Source organism: Schistocerca cancellata, chromosome 11, assembly GCF_023864275.1.
Source record: "Schistocerca cancellata isolate TAMUIC-IGC-003103 chromosome 11, iqSchCanc2.1, whole genome shotgun sequence".
Classification (NCBI taxonomy): Eukaryota; Metazoa; Arthropoda; class Insecta; order Orthoptera; family Acrididae; genus Schistocerca; species Schistocerca cancellata.
In genome coordinates this window covers 10,339,372-10,367,216 of record NC_064636.1, presented here as the reverse complement: position 1 = coordinate 10,367,216, position 27,845 = coordinate 10,339,372, and the positions used below count along the sequence as shown (strand labels likewise).

General features: G+C 41.1%; 1 protein-coding gene across 3 annotated transcripts in view; it reads right to left on the bottom strand.

Moving 5' to 3' along the window:
* LOC126108719 (uncharacterized) overlaps window positions 1-27,845 on the bottom strand; it is a 57,575-nt gene that overhangs the window by 22,673 nt on the left and 7,057 nt on the right. Inside the window, exons 2-3 of one of the 3 annotated variants that reach the window (XM_049914047.1) lie at window positions 17,213-17,321; window positions 1,495-1,672 (exon numbers count right to left, since the gene is read on the bottom strand). The gene's annotated coding sequence lies outside the window, so the exon portion shown is untranslated. Of the gene's footprint in view, window positions 1-1,475; window positions 1,673-17,212; window positions 17,322-27,845 lie in introns of all 3 variants that reach the window. The other 2 variants (XM_049914046.1, XM_049914048.1) reach the window with 2 other exon arrangements.

Here is a 27,845-nt window from a genome sequence, read left to right as displayed (position 1 = left end):
AGTATCCCCAAATGTCGAGAATCGTTGTACCGGAATGTTCTGTAACTGTACATATACCGTACGTGTTCTGGCCACGGGCGGATCGCTTCACACTCTCGCCGAATAAACTTTTGTCGAGTGAAGTCAGTGTTCGTCATTCGTCTAATTGCACCTTCTTATACGTGACAATAATGTTATATTCCATCCCGGATTTTCTATCATTCGAGCATTATACACAATTCTGTGAAAGTTAGATATGCATATGTGACACAAATGTAAATCCTCGACGAGCTACACGCGGTACAAATCGTCCCCGATAATGACTGCCTACAGATAACTACTAGATATACTTAAATCGTTTTGTATGTAAATGACTATTAATAACAGTTATATTAAATTGCTACAGAAGTGCAAATAATGAATGTGAAATGTTTGCTTGAAAGAACGTGTGTCTAGAGGCTCAAAGGACAAATTTTCTCCAGGCTGGCTGACCGTATTTTGTAATTTTAACATAACTATTTCGTATTGTAAAACTGAACACCAGCACATTTCTCAGTTTCCCAAAAAACTGTGTCGATTTTGTAACAGTGGGTCACAAAATGAATGTAAGGATTGTAGATTATTCTAACATTGTTTGTACACACGTAAATAGTGTGTCATTGAAACAGTTGTCACTGTTTCGATACATAATACGGATTCTGCAATGTGCGACATCGTGGAAAGTATTTGAGAACAGACGGCAGTCTTTTGCCCGCACCTTACTTCTGTCGGAGCCTTCAGTCCGGCGCAAGTAGGTTCGGCGGCCGACGAGGTCGTCCGGATGGCGGAGCGGGTGCACCGGTTACGTACTTCGGGTGCAGAGTGTCGGACTCCGAATAATTTTGGCGACCGGAGGCTCGTACTTTAACGGCCCTCTCGGTACGTCGGCAGTTTTGCTGCAGTTAATATCGAGACCGACTGTTAGGGACTCGTCTGCTCGTTTTCAAACCGACTGTTAGTGGCGACGAGTGCTGCCGGCTTTCAGTGTCTGCTTAAGAATTTTGCGATTAGTGCGCTGTTAAACGAACTTTGCACGCACGTGTTCAGTTTGTGTTGCTACTGTGCACTGTGTTAATTATTATTTACCTCCATTTCTATTTGAATCCTCAACCGCGTAACGCCACAATTCACATACGTGAAAATCGTTGCATAAACATTTATCAGATTTAAAAGATAATTGACCTGTTTTGACAATGCCATATGCAGTTTCTTTATACATAAATTACTTCACTAATCTGCCAACTGAGTTATTACAGTCTGCGGGTCAGTTCTTTAGTAAACTCTTTGACACTCGAGTGAGCCGGGCTGATCGCCTGGGACGTCAGTCGCCCGTATTGGGAGTGGACTGTAAATCTACAGGTGCAGTTGTACGTTTTGTTAATTAGTTTACTTCCCTCTGGTAATAAAATGAAAATTAAATTTATATTGATTTGTATTTTTACTGAAATGGCATTTACCACAAACTTTTATCCTTACGTGAAGGTCTGGGCTCATTTCCAACAGAAGAAAATGTCATTGCATTGTTACGAAGAGGCACCATTTGCAACTCTGTCAGTTCTTCCCACACACATCAGATTGTTCGGCAGTCGGACCGGTAGGGCCATTCTCTGGTGTATAATCACAGCCTTACACTTGATCGCGTCTAACTGGTATCCTGAAATAAACATAAATGGGCATGTGACTGTCACAGGAAATAATTAAACATATGTTATGTCCAGTACTACTAAATAACTGTGCAGTTCAATTCTGAGAATGACATGCATTAAACAATACCTCTTTAGGAAGGGAAAGGGATATCTAAATGGAAACACGGTTTTAGCTTAGCACGTGCATTTTGTACCACGCGTATTACCTGTTACACTTCTGTCTAAGAATTGTAAATAGATGCAAGAACAGCAGCTTCCGACCAGTATGCTGAAAATATTACTAATTACTGCAAACAGACATATGTACAGGTACACATCACGCACACACGCACGCGTGCCCCCCCCCCACCGCACACTACTAAGCCGGTGCGATGTAGCTGTACGGATACGGGTGTGTAGGACGGGAGGCAGGGCTGGACGGGTGGCAACGGATCTGTGATATACGACATACTTGAGAATTCAATTTGCCTTCTCCATATGTTTCTACATCTGGAAACCACAAAACAAAAATACATTACATTCCCATATCTGGGAGAAAGTGAGGAGACAGTAACATAATAATTTCCTTACCAGCTGTCTCATCTGGCACTACAGTCAAACTCGTCAGCAGAGGCGGCCGGCATATGTAAACGCACGGGTAGGAGTCGGCGTACTGCCAGTTCCGGAGAACGAGTGTGTTACATGCGTACAGGTGTAACTGCCGGACCGTTCCTAGGCTCGCGTTTCAGGAGTCGGGAGCGGCAGAGGGAGTCGAGCCACTACCGGCGAGGTGAAACTGTCGGTGCCGGGAGGGAAATCGGACAGGCGACGTCAGACGGCACCGTGTCTGCATTCCGGACTTCGCTTCCGGTGTCTACTCGAGGGGAAAGTTAAAAGTTCTTTCGACCCGTCTGTCGTGTACGGAGTGAGTCGAAGTACGATCTCGTACCGCTCTGGTGGCCTCGTACCCGTATCACTTACCGTAACCCGTTCACTGCAGTGTTCGTAGCAGCTTATCCGCATTCCCGTTCTCTTATTCGTTACCGGGGCTACTCCTAGATTAGCGCTATCGGATTTCTCGTCGATAACCCCGTACTCACCCGACCACAAATCACGTCCTTCCCACCCCGGCACTTCACCGATTCCCACTATATCTAAATTCGACATAGCCGCATTCCCTTTTCAAGTTCTTTAACCTAAGTACCTGACTGAGGCATCTAACATACCACATTCTGACCCGTAGAATGCCAGTTTTGTTTATCCCGACAACACCTGGTGGTGGGGGGGGTGCACGGGACAGGTTTTACACCGCGGGCGGTTACAAGGGTAGCAGCCAGAACCCTTGTAACCACCCCCAGTGTAAAACCTGTCCCGTGCACCCTCCCACCACCACCTACTCCAGTTCTGTAACCCGGAAGGTGTACATGATCAAAGGCAGAGCCACGTGTGAAAGCACCCACGTGATTTACCAACTGACCTGCCTACACTGTGAAGCTTTCTATGTGGGAATGATCAGCAACAAACTGTCCATTCGCACGAACGGACACAGGCAGACAGTGTTTGTCGGTAATGAGGATCACCCTGTGGCTAAACGTGCCTCGGTGCACGGCCAGCACATCTCGGCACAGTGTTACACCATCCGGGTTATCTGGATACTTCCCTCCAACACCAACCTGTCAGAACTCCGGAGATGGGAACTTGCCCTTCAGTATATCCTCTCTTCTCGTTACCCGCCAGGCCTCAACCTCCGTTAATTTCAAGTTGCCGCCACTCGTACCTCACCTGTCATTCGACAACATCTTTGCCTCTGTACTTCCGCCTCGAGTGACATCTCTGCCCAAATTCTTTGCCTTTACAAATGTCTGCTTGTGTCTGTGTATGTGCGGATGGATATGTGTGTGTGTGCGCGCGCGAGTGTATACCTGTCCTTTTTCCCCCCTAAGGTAAGTCATTCCGCTCCCGGAATTGGAATGACTCCTTACCCTCTCCCTTAAAACCAACATCCTTTCATCTTTCCCTCTCCTTCCCTCTTTCCTGATGAAGCAACCGTTGGTTGCGAAAGCTTGAATTTTGTGTGTGTGTTTGTGTGTCTATCGACATGCCAGCGCTTTCGTTTGGTAAGTCACATCATCTTTGTTTTTAGATATATTTTTCCCACATGGAATGTTTCCCTCTATTATATTCATATAATTACATTATATTTTCAAAATCTTAACTAAGCCATTCCCCATTTCAATTCATTATTTGAGGCATTCTTTACAAAGTGCCAGTCACAATGAGGTGTCTATTTTTCCTGGAAACCTCAGTAATTGAGAGATACAAATAACTCAACTTTTACTACAGCACGACTGAGCTAATATGCATTTATGGATGTAGTGACACCAGTCACGTACGTCTAAGTTTTCTGTAACATATTAAAATTTCGTTTACCCTAATTACCCGACGAAATTTTCCCTTGCAAATTTTGCTTCTGTGCATATTATATTCCGACCTTTGCCATTATATTTTTGCTGACCTGGGTTTTAAGCAAAAGAAGGCAGACTTCACTAATCAATTAAGCCATCGATAGAGATTTTTGCACAATTTTCCACAGTTTTCAATACGACCCTCGTAACAGTAAGGGTGGAATTCCAAATGCAGACACACAAAATGGTTTTCTAAACCGCCACATATTTCATAAACCAAGTTACTGTTAATATCCTTATTCTATCCTCAGGGGAAAAATCTGACCTAGCCATTTTTCAAATGACTCCGCAGTTTCTGAGATCACAATACGTTCGTATGCCAGTCTTTATACAGCTGGACGTCACCCAAAATTTTCAGTACACGACCAGCTAGCACTCGTACGACACGTGTGCAGGATCCCGAGTTGCTGCAGCTAGTCCAGGTCACACCAGAGTCAGTTCTCAAGTTTACGGCACATCTCTACGTGTCGGTTCTGTATACAAAAGATGCAGCTCACCGTTACCTTGTCGACACCTGTACAAAGTGTCCGCGGAGTTCACTTCAACGTTTCTACGAAAATCTTTCGACCGTATACATCTAACCAGATCGTAGGTGCAGTTTATACAGTGTACTTTTCTCGCATAGTGACTACCGATTCTTTCAAATTTACGAACGTACCATGTTACACACTATACTTTTAATTGTCTCGGTGACTGTCTCAAAAACTCGAGTCTGTGGACCATTTACGTACTTTGCGGCCACCCTGTTCTGCAAATACAGAGTCTACAAAGGACTCTTAACTTCACAGTGATTACGTTGTTAATGCCACGTCTGTGTATAGTGAAATGGAGAGGTGGACGTACGTACTTGCATAAAAATGTCTGACGTGAAACTGAACACGATCATTGTAGATTTTACGGTGGTATTAAATGTGGAAAAGTGCCACGTCATTTAGGTCGGTCGGTTTAAAAGAGGGGAGAAAGGACCAAACTGTGAGGTCATCGGTCCCCCTGTGGTGTTTCCTTTACTCGGGGTTTTGCCGTGAAAATTTAAAATAGAAAATCTGATTGGGTTTTGAATTTTGGTGGTTTTAGTTATGGATAAGGCAGGCTTCGTATTATTGATTAAGATAGTGCTGTAATTTGACCGTGCAGGGCAGTCCGGGTCGGCAACACTACAAAAAACGACTGTACAGAAATAGCATCAAAAACTAGTGGAAATTTACCTTATAATCTTGTTAGAAACGCAGTACTAATTACAATATATAGTCTTCACGGCTGTCCTTCTAATTCCCTTGTAGGACAACCCGTCTTTCACTTTTCTCCGTCTGTTGAAAACTTCTTCAAGTTGTCACTGTCATGATCAATTCACAAGTTTGGCGATAACCACCTCGAATCACTACTGAAACAACCTCGCTTTGTAATATAATTTTAATTTCCACCCAAAAGCACATTCAACACAGCGTGGAAAAATACACGTCTTTCGTATCAAGACAAGAGAGAGAGAGTAACCCATTAGCTGTTAAAAACAAAACCTAAGTAAAAAAAAAAAAAAAAAAAAAAAAAAAAAAAAAAAAAAAAAAAAATCAAAATTATTTATAAAAATCGGCCGCTGGCGCAGCGCTCTTCCGCAGGTGCGATCGTAAATTATATCTTTGTATTGGCGGAGGCGCGGTAGTCAAAGTATCATTACACCCCACGTCATTTAGAGATCTGTGTAGTGAATATCATTTGCGCGCTTCCTAGAACTCGCAGTTATTCTACAAGGCTTTTATCTCCGAGACAATGCAGGCTGGCTCTGTCACAGATCGACTGCAATAAGCACGTTCGAGTGGACGCTGCGTGCACGACCTACGCAGTGATGAGGCAGTTTGGAGCATGGCGAGCTGCATCAAACAACAACAACAACAACAACAACTATGATGATTTAATTATGATGTGGGACTCAAACACTGTAGTTGGAAAAGGACGACAAGAAAAATAGTAGGTGTGTACACAACTGTTCACTTGCACAGCTCCGGTCCCGTGTCACGAGGAGTATTGCGAGAGAATTCACTGCCCTCCCCTTATATCTACTACAAGATAATCAACCTACCGTGTCAGGCTGCGAGACAAGTGTCCGCACGCTGCGGCATCCCCAGTTTATGCGCCTCCCCGAACTGAGGGCCGGGTACACCCGACACGACTCGGGCAGGGAGCAGCTCGTACTGGACCGCAGCGCTAGGCGCCAGCACGACTGCCAGAATCGGGCGACAATGTGCCAGTTGGAGGATACGGACCACGATCAAGAAATCGGAGGGACGGCAGCTTTTATGTGAGGGAGAGACCGGGAGACCCGAGAAATTCTCAGGTAGGTTATACGGTGCTAAGACAGATATTAAAACTGCATTTTAAAATGCAAAACACAGACATGAAATTTGACTAATCCATTTGTAAAAAAACTACAAGCTAAAACTGAAGGAATTGCTAAAAGATAGGAAAATAAGGAGATGGGACCCGGATAGGTTCGTACGACTGGAGACTGTCGAAAGCTTTGGAGGGAATGTCGGGTGACGACTGACCGAAATAGGTTAGAGAAATACGAAATGAGATATACGGGGCACTTTGAGACGTGATAGAGAACAAAGTAGGGACGAAAAGTCCAAAAAGGTGGAACTCGATAGAAATCCTCAGATAACTGACGAGATATTAAATTCGACGGATGAGAGAAGAAAATATAAATGTGCAGTAGCCAAAAAGGTGTACAGATCTATAAAAAAAGTAGATCGACAGAAAGCGCAAAAAGTGTCAGGAACGGCTAGAAGAAAAAAAAAAGCAAAGCTGTAGAAGACAGGTACTGGACAGAGCAAAATTAAAGAAACCTTCGGAGAAAAGCGAAGCAGCCGTACAGATGAAGAGGGGTCAGACGGCGATCTGGTGGTTCGTGACCAAGAGAAGAACGCGAGCTCGGGCGAGGGGGCGTACACGGAAGGACTGACGTAAACAAAACTCAAAGGTAACAGCTCTGCTCGAGGAGCAGTTTTTGACTAACGGACACAAGTGCACGCAGACAAAAGAGGCGATCGAATGGCAGTTCTTCCGACACCGGTCGTTTGGGGCCGAGCACCGAGTTGTTCTGGTCCCGTGTCAAACTGGTCGTGACAGTCGCAAACGGTCAGAAAGAGTGCGAGTAATTTCCTCGACCTGCAGCTCATAATGCGTACAGAGCCGATAGTGTACAGACATCTCACTACCGTGTCAGCCAAAAATACATTGAGACTTCTGTGGCGAGGAGGTGCCGTGCAAAGTTTCGGCCGCTCGGTTGGAATGGACTGAAGTATTAAAATATTTGTTACATTGACTTTTGTTTTCATTTCCTGATTGTATAACAGCATTATTAGCAGAGTAATCATTAAACATCTTGTGGAATGTTACAGGTGTCATTTTTATCAGTTTCCTAAAGAAATCTGACGTTGATAGATGTCATTTTTTATACTTGTGCCCAACACTCATAACAAAAAATTGAAAGAAACTATCCTTTACCACTGAGGCTGTCATTTTATTTAAAACACAGCATTATGTACCACTATCTTGGACAGTTCGTACATTCGAGCCAGTTTCAAGTGTACACGTGCATTTAGCATTCTCTTATAATATCTGCTCAAAAGTTTGTTTTCATTCTTTCAATAGAGCATATAAGAGAAGTCAGGCAACAGTGAAGCAGGTAAAAGTTTTTAAAAAGTGTTCATAAAATGTACGGAACACCCGAGGATAATATACTGACACAAATGTCCCCACGAATGGTGCCCTGTAAATTTACGATCTGAACTAGACTCGTCAATAATGTGAGATCTGCCACACAGGTACTGCAACGTGTATGGTGAATGGGAAACATTATGAACAATTTTTTAATAATACGTTTCAGCTTAAGGACACACAAGTGGTACCCCTGCCAGTTTCAGTTTCTACACAAGATATCGCGAGGTGACCTGAAAAGAGTAAGCAGTAAAATATTAGGAAACCAAGTGAAAAACACAAAGAAAGTTCTGCACACAGCTACACACACTCTAATACGTTAGAAAGTGACTCGTCAAAGTACGACTGACCGTCACAGATGCGTGTAATGATTCTCAGAACTGGCAGCTACAGTTAGCTTTGTAATGGCAAAAGGTAGGTAACTTTCAAGTTGCAAATATAAGAGTACAATATCCCCAATACAAAACTGTGAGATGTACCCTTCACGAAATGGAAACTAGTGCAAAATTACAAAACTGCTGGTGCAGGTGAGCACCCACACACTAGGGACGGGCCAGGCGGTGCCCGCCTACACGTGTCATCCGCTACTTTAAAACTAATCACCAGCGGTGGCAAGTCTACGATATTCTCCCAATACGAGAGAACCGGTACACTGAGCTACTTTCTGAGAAGTTCGAGACTGCACAACGGTACCACGAAATGTGGTGTAGTTGACCACTGGGGTGAAGTCGACTAAGGTCAAAAAACATTTTATATTACTTAACTACACAATGGTCGTGAAAATATTTTTATACACTAGACTTTCACTGTTTGGTCCATTCCTCGCACATACGGGTGCCGGATTAACAGATATGCTGGATTATTGAGTGTGTCTGAAATTTACTTAAACACATAGGAACTATACTTTTTTAAATCCAAAGATACTTTCATTTTAGCAGAAAACTTAAGTTCTCATATGTGCGCATACAAATAAAGTAATGTCAGTCAATATGAAACACATACCAAATTTTTAGACAGTGGCATTCTTTATCGTGCAACAGCTATACCGGCACTACGCCAGTATTGCAGGTGTCTGGTTGCTGCAATACGTTCTCCGGGAAGAAGTCCACAGCTTGGGCACCGTCAGTGTGAGGCGCTCTGTGCTATCTCCTCCTGTGCCCTCCTCTCTATCGCTTTCATCATTGCTTTACTCCGCACTTTTATTGTATCTCTGTCCGTTAAAATTTGGTCTATCTCGCAGCATCTCCTCCATCAATTTGTCCATCGTGGGACATTTCGACGTACAAAATGTCAACAGCTGGCAATTTCAAATTGGCACAGCCTCCACTCGGCATCGACAAATCGCCACAGTTTTCTCTAGTCCTTTGTTACGGTAGCATTCTTCTCGTGTTCGGAAAATGACATCAAGTGATTTAAATGCTTTCCACATCTTCGACATCACCTCGGTAGAATCGTTTTCACATCCACTCGGCAAGGATATGAGAAATACATGTAGATAACAAAATTTAATCGATTCTAAAATTTCCCGAGTGACGGGCCAAATCGGGGTTGCTCCACTCGGTGAAAGAAAGAGTACTCGCATATTGTCGGACTTTTGACTCGCATCAGAAGAACGATTAAGAGCATTGTCAGTTATAAGGAAGCTTTTCCTTGTTCAGCTATATTCAGTTCAAACTTTTCGTCAAACCACCGAGACAATATACCTCTGTCTACTCACACTTTCTTCAGAGAGCAATATTACACCGATAGCGTACTTCCGTCACTGTCGATAGTGACGTGGATGTAGGAATTTCCCAGTCACCAGGAGTAATAGTTTATTACTCCCATTTGCATTAAGACATGCCATTAATGTTATGCACTGTTTCCATTCTTTGTACTTATGAACTTCCTTTCTGGTCTCGGCAGCAAATGTTTTCAACGGTAGCGGCTAGTAAAAGAGGCACATTACATTTGCATTGTACAAATGCAGTTAAATATTCTTCCACCATTATCATCTGTATCTTCTTCACAAACTCTTCTGCACCTTTTTGTCAGCCGAGTGATTTTTCCCGGTGACTATAAGCTGACATACGCCGTGTCATTTTTTTCCAATTCAATAACCGACTTTCACTTTCTGCAGACAAGTTACTGCCGCCAAGTCGTTCGTTAAACGTAGCTGCTTTTACCTTTATTATTGGGCCACTAATTGGAATTGCTCTAGTGCACAGTCGTACGAAGCATCTGTAAAGGATACTTCTCATTCTTCCGTGTAATCTCCCATTCTCCTGACTCACTCTCAGTTTGGGTTTCGTACTGTCAAACAATATCTTTCTTTCCACTGCCGTAGATAGTCGCCCATCCGACGCCGTACTCGGCAGTACCATCTCGCCATGAAGAACCTCGGTTCGACTCGACTAAAATTTCAAGTTTCTGCTCTAGATCTAGTGTAACATGTTTCCTTTTAAAAACTGTGGTACCAAATCGTAAATAAAGCCACAATTTCACACAGGCATAACATAGTTTAACATCGTAATTAAGTAATGGCATTGTTGTGCACAATAATTTATTGTCGTGCGCATCATTTCTGTTCGAGTAATTGTAGGCCGGGTATAGATAGGATTACCGAGGGCCAGCTTACAGAGAGAGAATGTACAAGATACCGTGCCAATGTGGTAGGGCTTACATAGGTCAAACCACACACACTGTGAAAGAACGCTGCACTGAACATCGACGTTACACCCGCCTTTTGCAGCCGAGCAAGTCCACTATTGCTGAACATTGTATTTCTACTGGACATTCAATGGAGTATGAGAAAACAATGATTTTGTCCACAGCAACGTCTTTCTGGGACTCCATTATTAAAGAATCCGTAGAAATACGACTGGTGGAAAATCTGTTAAACCGTGACAGCGGCTACCAGCTGGACAGCGCACGGAATCCCATCATCTCCACGATTTGCTCAAATCGAACACGACAGAGTGCGTCGACGGCCGTGGCAAACAGCAACGAAGAGGGCGACCGAGTTCCGCTATTCCACCAGCGAGGGCACTGCCGGTGGGCAGTGTGGTTCAACTATCAAGTTTTCGACGCATGCGCAGAATAGTTACAGTACTCTATATATTGCGGAGCGGAGGACGTTATCGCCAGTCTGCGACGGCTCACCTGAAGATGACTGGCAGGTGCCCAGTTGAAATATCGTGCGAAGTATTGAACGACAACCGGCTGCAAGCCCGAAATTTGTTTGAACAGTCAATTTGCCGGGAAAATTTTAAAATTCACAGCTTACAGAGAGTTTACCGTGTTAGTTCTTAACTTACTGTTCGGAAGGTCTTCATTTGTGGCAATGGCTAAATGTAAAGTATATCGAACCTCATCTGAATACTAATCGTACCCAAAACGACTGCCTTTTTTTACATTGTTTTAGTGAGCTAAATCTTTTTATTTGTAAGGTTGGTATAAAACAACTCGTGCATCTGAGTCTCAAGCATTACGCGCACTGACCCCTCACAGTGACAACTATAGCAACAACAAAAGTTAATTTATTACAGGTTGTCATTTATTGACATACAAATAAAACTTTGAGCTCTCGATATATTCAGGGGGAAGTCGACTGTCTTTTCTCGAGCGGTTTGTCTGTAACCAGACATTTCTGAACGAGGCGAGTATTTCGCCTAGTGAATGCACAAACTGTGTGACGCAGTGTATGTGGGACCTGTCATCTATAACGGTCTAGTGGTGGAATGAGGAAATCGTTGTGGCAAGTATCTGCAACACTTATAAATTTATCACATATTTCACAGTCCTGTTTGCTGCATCGTACAGCTGAGATCGCAAGAATTATTAGTGTGAAAATGCACATGAATATAAATGTAACCCCCCCCCCCCCATGAACAATGGACCTTGCCATTGGCGGGGAGGCTTGCATGCCTCAGCGATACAGATAGCCGTACCGTAGGTGCAACCACAACGGAGTGGTATCTGTTGAGAGGCCAGACAAACATGTGGTCGCTAAAGAGGGGCAGCAGCCTTTTCAGTAGTTACATGGGCAACTGTCTGGATGACTGACTGAGCTGGCCTTGTAACATTAACCAAAACGGGCTTGCTGTGCTGGTACTGCGAACAGCTGAAAGCAAGGGGAAACTACAGCTGTAATTTTTCTCGAGGGCATGCAGCTTTACTGTATGGTTAAATGATGATGGCGTCCTCTTGGGTAAAATATTCCGGAGGTAAAATAGTCCCCCATTCAGATCTCCGGGTGGGGGCTACCCAGGACAATGACGTTATCAGAAGAAAGAAAACTGGCGTTCTACGGATCGGAGCGTGGAATGTCAGATCACTTAATCGGGCAGGCAGGTTAGACAATTTAAAAAGGGAAATGGAAACGTTGAAGTTAGATATAGTGGGAATTAGTGAAGTTCGGTGGCAGGAGGAACAAGACTTCTGGTCAGGTGAATACAGGGTTATAAATACAAAATGAAATAGGGGTAATGCAGGAGTAGGTTTAATAACGAATAAAAAAATAGGAGGGTGGGTAACCTACTACAAACAGCATAGTGAACTCATTATTGCGGCCAAGAGAGACATGAAGCCCACGCTTACCACACTAGCACAAGTTTATATGCTAACTAGCTCTGAGGATGATGAAGAGATTGATGAAATGTATGATGAGATAATAGAAATTATTTAGATAGGGAAGGGAGATGAAAATTTAGTAGTCGTGGGTGACTGGAATTTGATAGTAGGAGAAGGGAGAGAAGGAAACACAGTAGGTGAATACTGAATGGGGGGTAAGAAATGAAAGAGGAAGTCGCCAGGAAGAATTTTCACAGAGCATAATTTAATCGTAGCTAACACTTGGTTCAAGAATCATGAAAGAAGGTTATATACATGGAAGAGGCCTGGAGATACTGGAGGGTTTCAGATAGATTTATATAATGGTAAGACAGAGATTTAGGAGCCAGGTTTTAAATTGTAAGACATTTCCAGGAGCACATGTGGGCTCTGATCACAACCTCTTGGCTATGAACTGTATATTAAAACTGAAGAAACTGCAAAAAGCTGAGAATTTAAGGAGATGGGACCTGGATAAACTGACAGAACCGGAGGTTATAGATAGTTTCAGGAAGAGCATAAGGAAATGATTGACAGGAATGGGCTAAAGAAATACAGTAGAAGAAGAATGGGTAGCTTTGAGAGATGAAATAGTGAAGGAAACAGAGAATCAAGTAGGTAAAAAGAAGAGGGCTGGTAGAGATCCTTGGGTAACAGAAGAAATATTGAATTTAATTGATGAAAGGAGAAAAATATAAAAAAGCAGTAAATGAAGCAGGCAAAAAGGAATACAAACGTCTCAAAAATGAGATTGACAGGAAGTGCAAAATGGCTAAGCAGGGATGGCTAGAGGACAAATGTAAGGATGCAGAGGCTTATCTCACTAGGGGTAAGATAGCTACTGCCTACAGGAAAATTAGAGAGACCTTTGGAGATAAGAGAACCACCTGCCTGAATATCAAGAGCTCAGATGGAAACCCAGTTCTCAGCAAAGAAGGAAAAGCAGAAATGTGGAAAGAGTATATAGAGGGTCTATACAAGGGTGATATACTTTAAGACAATATTATGGAAATGGAAGAAAATTTAGATGAAGATGAAATCGGAAATATGATACTGTGTGAAGAGTTTGACAGAGCACTGAAAGACCTAAGTTGAAACAAAGCCCCAGGAGTAGACAACATTCCATTAGAACTACTGACAGCGTTGGGAGAGCCAGTCCTGACAAAACTCTACCATCTGGTGAGCAAGATGTATGAGACACGTGAAATTCCCTCCGACTTCAAGAAGAATACAATAATTCCAATCCCGAACAAAGTAGGTGTTGACAGATGTGAAAATTACCGAACTATCAGTTTAATAAGTCACGGCTGCAAAATACTAACGCGAATTCTTTACAGACGAATGGAAAAACTGGTAGAAGCCGACCTCGGGGAAGATCAGTTTGGATTCCATAGAAATGTTGGAACACGTGAGGCAATACTGACCTTACGACTATCTTAGAAGAAAGATTAAGGAAAGGCAAACCTACATTTCTAGCATTTGTAGACTTTAGAGAAAGCTTTTGACAATGTTGACTAAAATACTCTCTTTCAAATTCTCAAGGTGGCAGGGGTAAAATACAGGGAGCGAAAGGCTATTTACAATTTGAACAGAAAGCAGATGGCAGTTATAAGAGTCGAGGGGTATGAAAGGGCAGCAGTGGTTGGGGAGGGAGTGAAACAGGGTTGTAGCCTCTCCCCAATGTTATTCAATCTGTATATTGAGCAAGCAGTGAAGGAAACAAAAGAAAAATTCGGAGTAGGAATTAAAATCCATGGAGAAGAAATAAAAACTTTGAGGTTCGCCGGGACATTGTAATTCTGTTGGAGACAGCAAAGGACCTAGAAGATCAGTTGAACGGAATGGGCAGTGTCTTCAAAGGAGGATATAAGATGAACATCAACAAAAGCAAAACAAGGATAATGGAATGTAGTCGAATTAAGTCGGGTGATGCTGATGGGATTAGATTAGGAAATGAGACACTTAAAGTAGTAAAGGAGTTTTGCTGTTTGGGGAGCAAAATAACTGATGATGGTCGAAGTAGAGAGGATATCAAATGTAGACTGGCAATGGCAAGGATAGCGTTTCTGAAGAAGAGAAATTTGTTAACATCGAGTATAGATTTAAGTGTTAGGAAGTCATTTCTGAAAGTATTTGTATGGAGTCTAGCTATGTACGGAAGTGAAACATGGATGATAAATAATTTAGACAAGAAGAAAATAGAAGCTTTCGAAATGTGGTGCTACAGAAGAATGCTGAAGATTAGATGGGTAGATCACATAACTAATGAGTAGGTATTGAATGGAATTGGGGAGAAGAGAAATTTGTGGCACAACTTGACTAGAAGAAGGGATCGGTTGGGAGGACATGTTCTGAGGCATCAAGGGATCACCAATTTAGCATTGGAGGGCAGCGTGGAGGGTAAAAATCGTAGAGGGAGACCAAGAGATGAATACACTAAGCAGATTCAGAAGGATGTAGGTTGCAGTAGGTACTGGGAGATGAAGAAGTTTGCACAGGATAGAGTAGCATGGAGAGCTGCATCAAACCAGTCTCAGGACTGAAGACCATAACAACAACAACAATAAATGTAAACTGGGTGAATTGAAGAAATATAGCCTGGATATTTAAGAACTGACTGTCATAGATATTTTTAAATGGAAAGATAAGCATTAATGAGGTTAGCCGAGAAAACAAAATTCCAAGAGGAAGGCCAAAAACAGGATTCGTAGTCGTCACGGTAAAACACGAGGGTTGTCAGACAGTTTTTGGTGGTGGTTTTTCTTCGAAATTTCATAATGTAAATTTCTGCTCACACTTTTTGTTCTTAAAACTTTCTTTGAAAGTTACTGTGAAATTAGTATTAAAATTTAATTACCATACCAGATCCAGAACAATTAAAGTCATCCTAGAGTGATAAACAATCTACAACTATCACATAACAGAGAATCGGTCAACTTCATCGTGAGGTCGGGTGGAGTTTGTCAATGTATTTTTATTTTCCTTAATATCTTGATCTGTTATAGTTAAAGATTATAAATATCATAAATTTTATTACTACAGTTTAATATTCACACTGTGGAAGAAAAAACACTACATTAACTTTATCGATTTCAAACAACAGAAACTAGTTTGGAATGTCAAGAATATAAGGAAAAGAATAGACTGCTACTCACCGTAAAAATGACACGCCGAGTTGGAGACTGGCATGACGAAAAGCCACTTACGTATCAGGTTTCGACCGGCACCTCCTTCAGAAAAGGAAACACAGACACACTCGTTCCCACGAGCGAGTACACCTCCCGCGCACACGACCGCTATCTGTGGCAGCTCAGACCAGAATGCAGCTGTCGCACAGATCGGAAGCAGCAGTCGGCAGTGGGCAGGGGAGGGAGTAGGCGGGGTGCTGGGGAGGAGAGCTCTGCCTGCCAGAGTGGGCAGAGCTCCGCACGGCAGTCCCGCCCCCTCCGGACTGCCGCTTCTGTCCTACACGACAGTCGCACTCCGGTCCGAGCTGCCACAGGTGGCGGTCACGTGCGCGTGGGGTGTACTCGCTCGTGGGAACGGACGTGTCCGCGTTTCTTTTTCCGAAGGAGGTGCCGGTCGAAAGCTGACGCAAAAGTGTCTTTTTGTAGCACCCGACTGCAAGTCGACGTGCCACCTTTACGGCGAGTATCGATCTCACTTTTGCTTTTACTAATTTCAGAAATAATTAAGTTGAAGTTTGAAAAACAGTTAACTCCGACACATCTGACAGTACCTCAAATTTCTTACCGGATGCCCGGTGTAGGTCGGTGACCAGTTCGCAATCCGCGGATTTCGCGTGTAGGTAGGTGCCGTCTAATGCACTTCTAGTGTACGTCTGGCTCACCTCCCGTAGTAGTTCCATTAGTTTTTAACTCTGAGAAGGCTGTACCTCACAATCGACTTTATGCAGTGAGGATTTAACCTTATATTCGTAATACGAAAGTTTGCTACTTTCTAATCCACAGCCGAGTAGTCGGTACGGCAGATTGCCGTACGAGGGGCCCCGGATTCGATTCCGGGCCGGGTCGGAGATTTTCTCCACTCGGGGACCGGGTGTCATGCCGTCTCTATTACTCTACTGTCCCCGTCGACACGCGTCTCGCGGGAGGGGTGTCGACTAAAAAGACCCGCTCCGGGTGACCCGTCTACCCGACACGAGGCCCTCGCCACACGACATTTTGTTTCACTATTACGTAGTCGACACCGAACTTCGGTTCCGACAATCGGCAAGCTGACGCGTGTAAAATCTCGGCACCCCTCCCGACTGTTCGATTTCGATTTGACATATTACTGTCTAATGTATTCGAATGTGGGTAGTTGTGCGTGCGGAAGTTTGTTTTCGTAATTTGGTTTCCTAGTATTTTACTGAGCCCTCCCCTCTGCTTTCTTCTCAAACAGGTCAAATGGTGACAATTTGTTAAGAAACTGAAACTGCTCAAGATACCATTTCTGCGGCCTAACGATGCTATATACTGTAAAATGTTATTCTAGGGAGGCTGTCAGTTTATTTCAAACAAAATGTCGTACTGCACGCTACTGACCGAGTTCGACCACACGGGCACTTTCGAGTTCACGTCACACGCTAGGGCACGCACGAGCATCAGTACTCGATACTATAGTTTTTAGGGTGCTTTTAAAAATTTTAATTCTCTCGGGATACTCTAGTACATTTCAGGGATCGGCATAGCATTGAGATGGAAATTGAAATACGACAGAATCTACCAATTGCGCTACAATCTGCAGGTTACTCTACTCACTGCTAGAATCACAATCGAGAACTGAAAAACGGCGTACCTGTTTCAAATCTAGATCTCGATGAGGAAGCTGCATCATTTCCTGATCAGCTATTACAGCTGGCATTCTATCTTCCTTACACTTTCGGTTAAAAGTGAAGTTCACAGACCTGAAACATAAAAAATTAATACGATGTTATGTTACAATAATTTCCAATAACCATTTATAAACAGTTGCCACATATTTCAGTCGTACCGAAAAAATGGAAAATATCTGTACTTCTTGTATTGTGGTTTTTGAAATACACCTACCCTCTCCTCCACAGTACAATCAAAAAACTATGAACTTTAAGATGAACAGACTTTTAAAAACAAAGAAGCCATTCCTCATATACCACATAACGTTAAACCCAATAATCACATAGAAAAGCACCCCAATATAACAGAAAAATGACGCTCAGTGGAATACGATATCCACAGATTTTGTAGTGAATGAATACAAACACAGTTAAACTGAGGCTCAGATTAATAGCAGCTTATGTTAACATAATGTTGTGAATTTCATAAATAATGAAATAAATACTAGATTTCAAACAACTTTAAAGTACTGCTCACTGAATAAACATAATTTAAGTATATTTACATTAGTGAAGTTGTTAGTATTGGGATAATTATAGTAAAATCATGTAACAAGTGTATTATTTCTTCTTGTGCTAACGGATGTATTTCTAGGTTTAATTTCATAAGTGGGAAATATCTGTAAATCATACAGTTTTGTATTTCACTACCTACTGTTTTTATTTAAATTTAATCTACTGTTTCAATTTTCCCAATGAAGGTTAGACGTATGTGTCAAGTACGGACATTAATAATGGGTTTGTTAAGTTGCGAGTGCTTTAATGTGGTTTTGTTTCAGTGGTTACAGTCAGGTAGACACTGGGCTGTACAATAAGACTCTTCCACAGAACTGTAGGTTATTCCAGGGAGGTCAGAGAGGAGGAGCAGTTTTTGTACCACACAGGTAGAACACAAAACCGCTGAATTATGACGGTCAAGAAAGGGGGGATGAGAAGGGCTTCCGGGAAGAAATGAAAAGGAAAAAAAAAAAAAAAATTGTTAGCAACTTTGAGATTTAGTGTAACTAATAGATTTCACTTGCTACTGCAAGGAGAGAAGGAACATCTTCATAAATATGTAGAGAAATTTAAGGTGCAGCAAAGCAATGCTGAGAACCTAACACGTACATAGGGAGAATAACAGAATACGAAAAGAAGAGTTCTGCTGCTGGATTTGTGACAATTGCCTTGAGGTATTTTCATGTGACATCACCCAGTGGCCACTGCCCTTATGCCACAGATTTTTCTGAAAATTTGATGTAAGAATGTACATAATGAATATAATAGAGGGAAACATTCCACGCGGGAAAAATATATCTAAAAACAAAGATGATATGACTTACCAAACAAAAGGGCTGGCAGGTCGATAGACACACAAACATACACACATACATTGTGTGTATGTTTGTGTGTCTATCGACCTGCCAGCCCTTTTGTTTAATAAATAATTTTGTTTCATACAAAATTATATTATGATTTTTGATAATTCATTTAAAAATACATTAAATTAAAATTTTGTTATATTTATAACTCCATTTTAAAGGTTTTTTATAATTAGTTACTACACTTTAAATTATTATTTATTCACTATATGATATCATCCACTCCATTATAAATTTAAAAAAAAATCAAGATTTATATATTTATTTATTAAATGTAATTTATATACTAGAAATATATATTACCTTCAAACCAATCATTAATCCACTCAATTTTAACAATATATAACCAATTAAAAAATAATTATTAAGAACGATGGACCTTGCCATTGGTGGGGAGGCTTGCGTGCCTCAGCGATACAGATAGCCGTACCGTAGATGCAACCACAACGGAGGGGTATCTGTTGAGAGGCCAGACAAACGTGTGGTTCCTGAAGAGGGGCAGCAGCCTTTTCAGTAGTTGCAGGGGCAACAGTCTGGATGATTGACTGATCTGGCCTTGTAACACTAACCAAAACAGCCTTGCTGTGCTGGTACTGCGAATGGCTGAAAGCAAGGGGAAACTATGGCCTTAATTTTTCCCAAGGGCATGCAGCTTTACTGTATGGTTAAATGATGATGGCGTCCTCTTGGGTAAAATATTCCGGAGCTAAAATAGTCCCCCATTTGGACCTCCGGGAGGGGACTACTCAGGATGACGTCGTTATCAGGAGAAAGAAAACTGGCGTTCTACGGATCGGAGTGTGGAATGTCAGATCCCTTAATCGAGCAGGTAGGTTAGAAAATTTAAAAAGGGAAATGGATAGGTTAAAGTTAGATATAGCAGGAATTAGTGAAGTTCGGTGGCAGGAGGAACAAGACTTTTGGTCAGGCGAATACAGGGTTATAAATACAAAAGCAAATAGGGGTAATGCAGGAAGAGGTTTAACAATGAATAAAAAGATAGGAGTGTGGGTAAGCTACTACAAACAGCATAGTGAACGCATTATTGTGGCCAAGATAGACACGAAGCCAACGCCTACTACAGTAGTACAAGTTTATATGCCAACTAGCTCTGCAGATGACGAATAAATTGAAGAAATGTATGATGAAATAAAAGAAATTATTCAGGTAGTGAAGAGAGACGAAAATTTAATAGTCATGGGTGACTGGAATTCGGCAGTAGGAAAAGGGAGAGAAGGAAACGTAGTAGGTGAATATGGATTGGGGCTAAGAAATGAAAGAGGAAGCCTTCTGTTAGAATTTTGCACAGAGCATAATTTAATCATAGCTAACACTTGGTTCAAGAATCATAAAAGAAGGTTGTATACATGGAAGAAGCCTGGAGATACTGACAGGTTTCAGATAGATTATCTAATGGTGAAGACAGAGATTTAGGAACCAGGTTTTAAATTGTAAGACATTACCAGGGGCAGATGTTGACTCTGATCACGATCTATTGGTTATGAACTGTAGATTAAACCTGAAGAAACTGCAAAATGCTGGGAATTTAAGGAGATGGGACCTGGATAAACTGACTAAACCAGAGGTTGTACAGAGCTTCAGGGAGAGCATAAGGGAACAATTGACAGGAACGGGGGAAAGAAATACGGTAGAAGAAGAATGGGTAGCTTTGAGAGATGAAATAGTGAAGGCTGCAGAGGATGAAGTAGATAAAAAGACGAGGGCTAGTAGAAATCCTTGGGTAACAGAAGAAATATTGAATTTAATTGATGAAAAGAGAAAATATAAAAATGCAATAAATGAAGCAGGCACAAAGGAATACAAACGTCTCAAAAATGAGATTGACAGGAAGTGCAAAATGGTTAAGCAGAGATGGCTAGAGGACAAATGTAAGGATGTAGAGGCTTATCTCACTAGTCTGCCTACAGGAAAATTAAAGAGACCTTTGGAGAAAAGAGAACCACTTGTATGAATATCAAGTTCTCAGATGGAAACCCAGTTCTAAGCAAAGAGGGGAAAGTACAAAGGTGGAGGGAGTATATAGAGGGTCTATACAAGGGCAATGTACTTGAGGACAATATTATGGAAATGGGAGAGGATGTAGATGAAGATGAAATGGGAGATACGATACTGTGTGAAGAGTTTGACAGAGTACTGAAAGACCTGAGTCGAAACAAGACCCCGGGGGTAGACAACATTCCATTAGAACTACTGACGGTCTTGGGAGACCCAGTCCTGACAAAACTCTACCATCTGGTGAGCAAGATGTACGAGACAGGCGAAATACCCTCAGACTTCAAGAAGAATATAATAATTCCAATGCCAAAGAAAGCAGGTGCAGACAGCCGTGAAAATTACCGAACTATCAGTTTAATAAGTCACGGATGCAAAATACTGATGCGTATTCTCTGCAGACGAATGGAAAAACTGGTAGAAGCCGACCTCGGGGAAGATCAGTTTGAATTCCGTAGAAATATTGGAACATGTGAGGCAATACTGACCCTACGACTTATCTTAGAAGCTAGATTAAGGAAAGGCAAAGCTACGTTTCTAGCATTTGTAGACTTAAAGAAAGCTTTTGACAATGTTGACTGGAATACTCTCTTTCAAATTCTGAAGGTGGCATGGGTAAACTACAGGGAGCGAAAGGCTATTTTTAATTTGTACAGAAACCAGATGGCAGTTATAAGAGTCGAGGGACATGAAAGGGAAGCAGTGGTTGGGAAGGGAGTAAGACAGGGTTGTAGCCTCTCCCCGATGTTATTCAATCTGTATATTGAGCAAGCAGTAAAGGAAACAAAAGAAAAATTCAGGGTAGGTATTAAAATCCATGGAGAAGGAATAAAAACTTTGAGGTTCGCTGATGACATTGTAATTCTGTCAGAGACAGCAAAGGACTTGGAAGAGCAGTTGAATGGAATGGATGGTGTCTTGAAGGGAGGATATAAGATGAACATCAACATATGCAAAACTAGGATAATGGAATGTAGTCGAATTAAGTCGGGTGATGTTGAGGGTATTAGATTAGGATATGAGACACTTAAAGTAGTAAAGGAGTTTTGCTATTTGGGGAGCAAAATAACTGATGATGGTCGAAGTAGAGAGGATATCAAATGTAGACTGGCAATGGCAAGGAAAGCGTTTCTCAAGAAGAGAAATTTGTTAACATCGAGTATAGATTTAAGTGTCAGGAAGTCGTTTCTGAAAGTATTTTTATGGAGCGTAGCTATGTACGGAAGTGAAACATGGACGATAAATAGTTTGGACAAGAAGAGAATAGAAGCTATTGAAATGTAGTGCTACAGAAGAATGCTGAAGATTAGATGGGTAGATCATATAACTAATGAGGAGGTATTGAATAGGATTGGGGAGAAGAGGAGTTTGTGGCACAACTTGACTATAAGAAGGGATCAGTTGGTAGGACATGTTCTGAAGCATCAAGGGATCACCAATTTAGTATTGGAGGGTAAAAATCGTAGAGGGAGACCAAGAGATGAATACACTAAGCAGATTTAGAAGGATGTTAGGTTGCAGTAGGTACTGGGAGATGATGAAGCTTGCACAGGATAGAGTAGCATGGAGAGCTGCATCAAACCAGTCTCAGGACTAAAGACCACAAAAACAACAACAACAATTATTTTTGTCATTGCTTTTGTTATTGACCGTTGAAAGTTAATTTTTAAGGTATTTCATTTTAAAGGGTGTTAAGTATTAATAAATACTACATTTTTAGGGTTATAAGTGTTTTACATATTTTCACAGAATTTAAACAAAAAAATATTTTCTTTATTTATGTAAAATTTATTACTTTTATACATTAATTCACATAAAATAAATAAAACAACTTATAATAAACATAATTCAATTCCACAACAGGAGGTTTTATGTATTATGAATCTTACTACACTCCTATATTAGCATCTGATTGTCGTAAAATATGTCACACTATCAAGTTGAGGGGTTTTAGAATATCATATTGAGGGGTTTTACATATTGAAGGGTCCGACTGTAATACAAAGTTGTTTCATAATGTGAATATCAGAGATCACTTAATGAAGTGGTCATTAACTCTTTGTCATTTCCCCCTTACAGATTCTTCATAGTATATTCTTGACTAATTATAGAACAAGGAAAAGTTTCAAACCATCCAGTTCTTTTCTGCAACATACACAGTTGATTAAAAATCACAATGGAAAACAAATGTTCTTTAGGTCTTGCGTCAGCAGTTGTATGTAAGAAGAATAGTAGTGGTGGCGGCGGTGGTGGTGGTGGTTGTTTTGAAGACAGACAAAGCATTTGTGGTGACCCTTTTAAGAAGAATGGTAAAAAGACTGCTAAGAAATCTTTGAAACCCATTTCTTTAACCATGGTAAGGAAATATAAAACCCTTGGACTTATCCCAGGCACCAAGCTGTGCATAATATCCCATAAGGACATTTTATCTCCTATGGGGGATAACCTTCCAGGGATGGATGAATGTGAAGTTGAAGATCAAGAATATACACCAGATCCAGCTACAGCTTTTCAGAAACTTAATGGAAGTTGTTAATTACATGAGATTTCACCATTTAAGATTACCAAGAGAGCACAAGACAGATATCCAGAATACATTCGATCCCAGTCTCGTCACTTAGCTTTAAAATTCCAGCAAACAGCATCAGAAGTGCTACATGTTCCAGTGAAAAATGTGTCTGAAGAAACTGGCAGTGCTGAATGTACAGACTGAGCTGTTTATTTGTTGTCATCTGAATCAATACTGTACATGACATGCATATGGTGATGCACATACATACATTTGATGTTGAACCTTATGATAATTTGCTGGCATGAAGTAGTATGCCAAAAGTTTACACAAACATATTTTCTGAGAAGTTATGAACACACAAATTTATGAAAACACAAATTACATACTCAGTTACACATCTGTATTTTAGTGCTGTATTCCTCTAACACATATACACAAAATACCAGGTTGGATATTCTTTCTGCACTTAATGTGCTTGGTAGCAGATGATATATATGCAAGATTTTTGCACATACTTCCATTAATGTTTTAATCTTTACAAAATTCTTTGCGGCAATTTGTTTCATGTTTCTTTCCACCCATGTGGAGCAGAAATTCGCTTGCACTGTACAAGCAATGATGAAGTAGGAATTATTTTAAATTTTTATTAAATACAGTCAGGGACTTGCTGTTTTTTATTTCTGATGGCAGGCTATTGTATATTTTAATGCATTTGTTGAAGGGAGATTTTTTAAAGGCAGAGATGCGCATTTCTTTAACATGGAGTTTCATTTTCTGTCTAGTACCATAGTCATGGACATTTACATTTTTATTAAATTTTGTAATATTACTTTTTACAAATCTGCATAGTTCTAGTATATACAGGCTGCCAAGGGTTAGGATGAGCAATTTTTGGAAGAGAGGTCTGCAGTTATCAGTCGGCTTTGTCTTGTTCATCATTCTTATAGAGCTCTCTTTCGGGGGAGGAGAATGTTTGGCCTATGTGTAGAGTCTCCCCAGAATATAATACCATACTGCATTACACTGGGGAATTGTGCACAGTAGGCTGCGTGAACAGTTTCTGGGCTTGTGCAGTATGCGAGGATTCGTATGGCATAGCACACTTGGTTTAGCTTACTATTAGTTTTACTAATGTGTGTTTGCCATTTTAGATTATCCTGAATCCATAGGCCTAGAAATCATGTTTCTGTATTTGGGGATATTTGGGAACCGTGTAATTTCATATCAGGCATAATTTTATTTGATCTTAGGTGGAAGTTTAGGTAAGTGGTTTTCTTTGTGTTAACTATGAGCTTGTTTTTCTCAAACCAGTCACCAAGTGGTAACCAATGATCTTCACTAGAATAAAACAAAACTTTTTCATTGTTATTGAAAAGTATTTCATTTTGGTAGTGAAATTTAAACTATTGTATGTATGGATTCCAGATGCCTTCATTTGCAGACACTATGTGTGACAGCTCCTTATCATTTGTCATTTTCAATCCACTCAAAATAGCAAATGTCTACCGCTGTATTTTTTTCTATGTGCAAATTAAACTGCAGTGTAATAACTGTAATATTTTAACGCAAAAATTTAAAGAGAAATTCAGCAGAAGTTTTGTTAAAGAAGAACTACCTTAGCACCAGCTTCACGGAGTAAAAAAAAATCAAATGTTTTTTAACACTAGCGAATAAACAGTAAAGAAATCGAGGGTATTGCTAAAAGAAGATCACATTTCGTCGAAAGGGAGTTGTTTGTTGTTGTTGTTGTTGTGGTCTTCAGTCCTGAGACTGGTTTGATGCAGCTCTCCATTCTACTCTATCCTGTGCAAGCTTCTTCATCTCCCAGTATCTACTGCAACCTACAGCCTTCTGAATCTGCTTAGTGTATTCATCTCTTGGTCTCCCTCTACGATTTTTACCCTCCACACTGCCCTCCAATGCTAAATTTGTGATCCCTTGATGCCTCAAAACATGTCCTACCAACTGATCCCTTCTTCTAGTCAAGTTGTGCCACAAACTTCTCTTCTCCCCAATCCTATTCAATACCTCCTCATTAGTTACGTGATCTACCCACCTTATCTTCAGCATTCTTCTGTAGCACCACATTTCGAAAGCTTCTATTCTCTTCTTGTCCAAACTAGTTATCGTCCATGTTTCACTTCCATACATGGCTACACTCCATACAAATACTTTCAGAAACGACTTCCTGACACTTAAATCTATACTCGATGTTAACAAAGTCCTCTTCTTGAGAAACGCTTTCCTTGCCATTGCCAGTCTACATTTTATATCCTCTCTACTTCGACCATCATCGGTTATTTTACTCCCTAAATAGCAAAACTCCGTTACTACTTTAAGTGTCTCATTTCCTAATCTAATTCCCTCAGCATCACCCGACTTAATTTGACTACATTCCATTATCCTCGTTTTGCTTTTGTTGATGTTCATCTTATATCCTCCTTTCAAGACACTGTCCATTCCGTTCAACTGCTCTTCCAAGTCCTTTGCTGTCTCTGACATAATTACAATGTCATCGGCGAACCTCAAAGTTTTTACTTCTTCTCCATGAATTTTAATACCTATTCCGAATTTTTCTTTTGTTTCCTTTACTGCTTGCTCAATATACAGATTGAATAACATTGGGGAGAGGCTACAACCCTGTCTTACTCCTTTCCCAACCACTGCTTCCCTTTCATGCCCCTCGACTCTTATAACTGCCATCTGGTTTCTGTACAAACTGTAAATAGCCTTTCGCTCCCTGTATTTTACCCCTGCCACCTTCAGAATTTGAAAGAGAGTATTCCAGTTAACATTGTCAAAAGCTTTCTCTAAGTCTACAAATGCTAGAAACGTAGGTTTGCCTTTTCTTAATCTTTCTTCTAAGATAAGTCGTAAGGTCAGTATTGCCTCACGTGTTCCAACATTTCTATGGAATCCAAACTGATCTTCCCCGAGGTCGGCTTCTACCAGTTTTTCCATTCGTCTGTAAAGAATTCGCGTTAGTATTTTGCAGCTGTGACTTATTAAACTGATAGTTCGGTAATTTTCACATCTGTCAACCCCTTCTTTCTTTGGGATTGGAATTATTATATTCTTCTTGAAGTCTGATGGTATTTCGCCTGTCTCATACATCGTGCTCACCAGATGGTAGAGTTTTGTCATGACTGGCTCTCCCGAGGCCATCAGTAGTTCAAAAGGAATGTTGTCTACTCCCGGGGCCTTGTTTCGACTCAGGTCTTTCAGTGCTCTGTCAAACTCTTCACGCAGTATCTTATCTCCCATTTCGTCTTCATCTACATCCTCTTCCATTTCCATAATATTGTCCTCAAGTACATCGCCCTTGTATAAACCCTCTATATACTCCTTCCACCTTTCTGCCTTCCCTTCTTTGCTTAGAACTGGGTTGCCATCTGAGCTCTTGATATTCATACAAGTGGTTCTCTTCTCTCCAAAGGTCTCTTTAATTTTCCTGTAGGCAGTATCTATCTTACCCCTAGTGAGATGAGCCTCTACATCCTTACATTGCTCCTCCAACCATGCCTGCTTAGCCATTCTGCACTTTCCTGTCAGTCTCATTTTTGAGACGTTTGTATTCCTTTTTGCCTGCTTCATTTACTGCATTTTTATATTTTCTCATTTCATCAATTAAATTCAATATGTCTTCTGTTACCCAAGGGTTTCTACTAGCCCTGGTCTTTTTACCTACTTGATCCTCTGCTGCCTTCACTACTTCATCCCTCAAAGCTACCCATTCTTCTTCTACTGTATTTCTTTCCCCCATTCCTGTCACTGTTCCCTTATGCTCTTCCTGAAACTATCTATAACTCTGCACAACCTCTGGTTTAGTCAGTTTATCCAGGTCCCATCTCCTTAAATTCCCACCTTTTTGCAGTTTCTTCAGTTTTAATCTACAGGTCATAACCAATAGATTGTGGCCAGAGTCCACATCTGCCCCTGGAAATGTCTTACAATTTAAAACCTGGTTTCTAAATCTCTGTCTTACCATTAGATAATCTATCTGAAACCTGTCAGTATCTCCAGGCTTCTTCCATGTATACAACCTTCTTTTATGATTCTTGAACCAAGTGTTAGCTATGATTAAATTATGCTCTGTGCAAAATTCTAACAGAAGGCTTCCTCTTTCATTTCTTAGCCCCAATCCATATTCACCTACAATGTTTCCTTCTCTCCCTTTTCCTACTGTCGAATTCCAGTCACCCATGACTAATAAATTTTCATCTCCCTTCACTACCTGAATAATTTCTTTTATCTCATCATACATTTCTTCAATTTCTTCGTCATCTGCAGAGCTAGTTGGCATATAATCTTGTACTACTGTAGTAGGAATGGGCTTCGTGTCTATCTGGGCCACTATAATGCGTTCACTATGCTGTTTGTAGTAGCTTACCCGCACTCCTTTTTTTTTATTCATTATTAAAGCTACTCCTGCATTACCCCTATTTGAATTTGTATTTATAACCCTGTATTCACCTGACCAAATGTCTAGTTCCTCCTGCCACCGAACTTCACCAATTCCCTATATATCTAACTTTAACCTATCCATTTCCCTTTTTAAATATTCTAACCTACCTGCCCGATTAAGGGATCTGACATTCCACTCTTCGATCCGTAGAACGCCAGTTTTCTTTCTCCTGATAACGACGTCCTCTTGAGTAGTCCCCGCCCGGA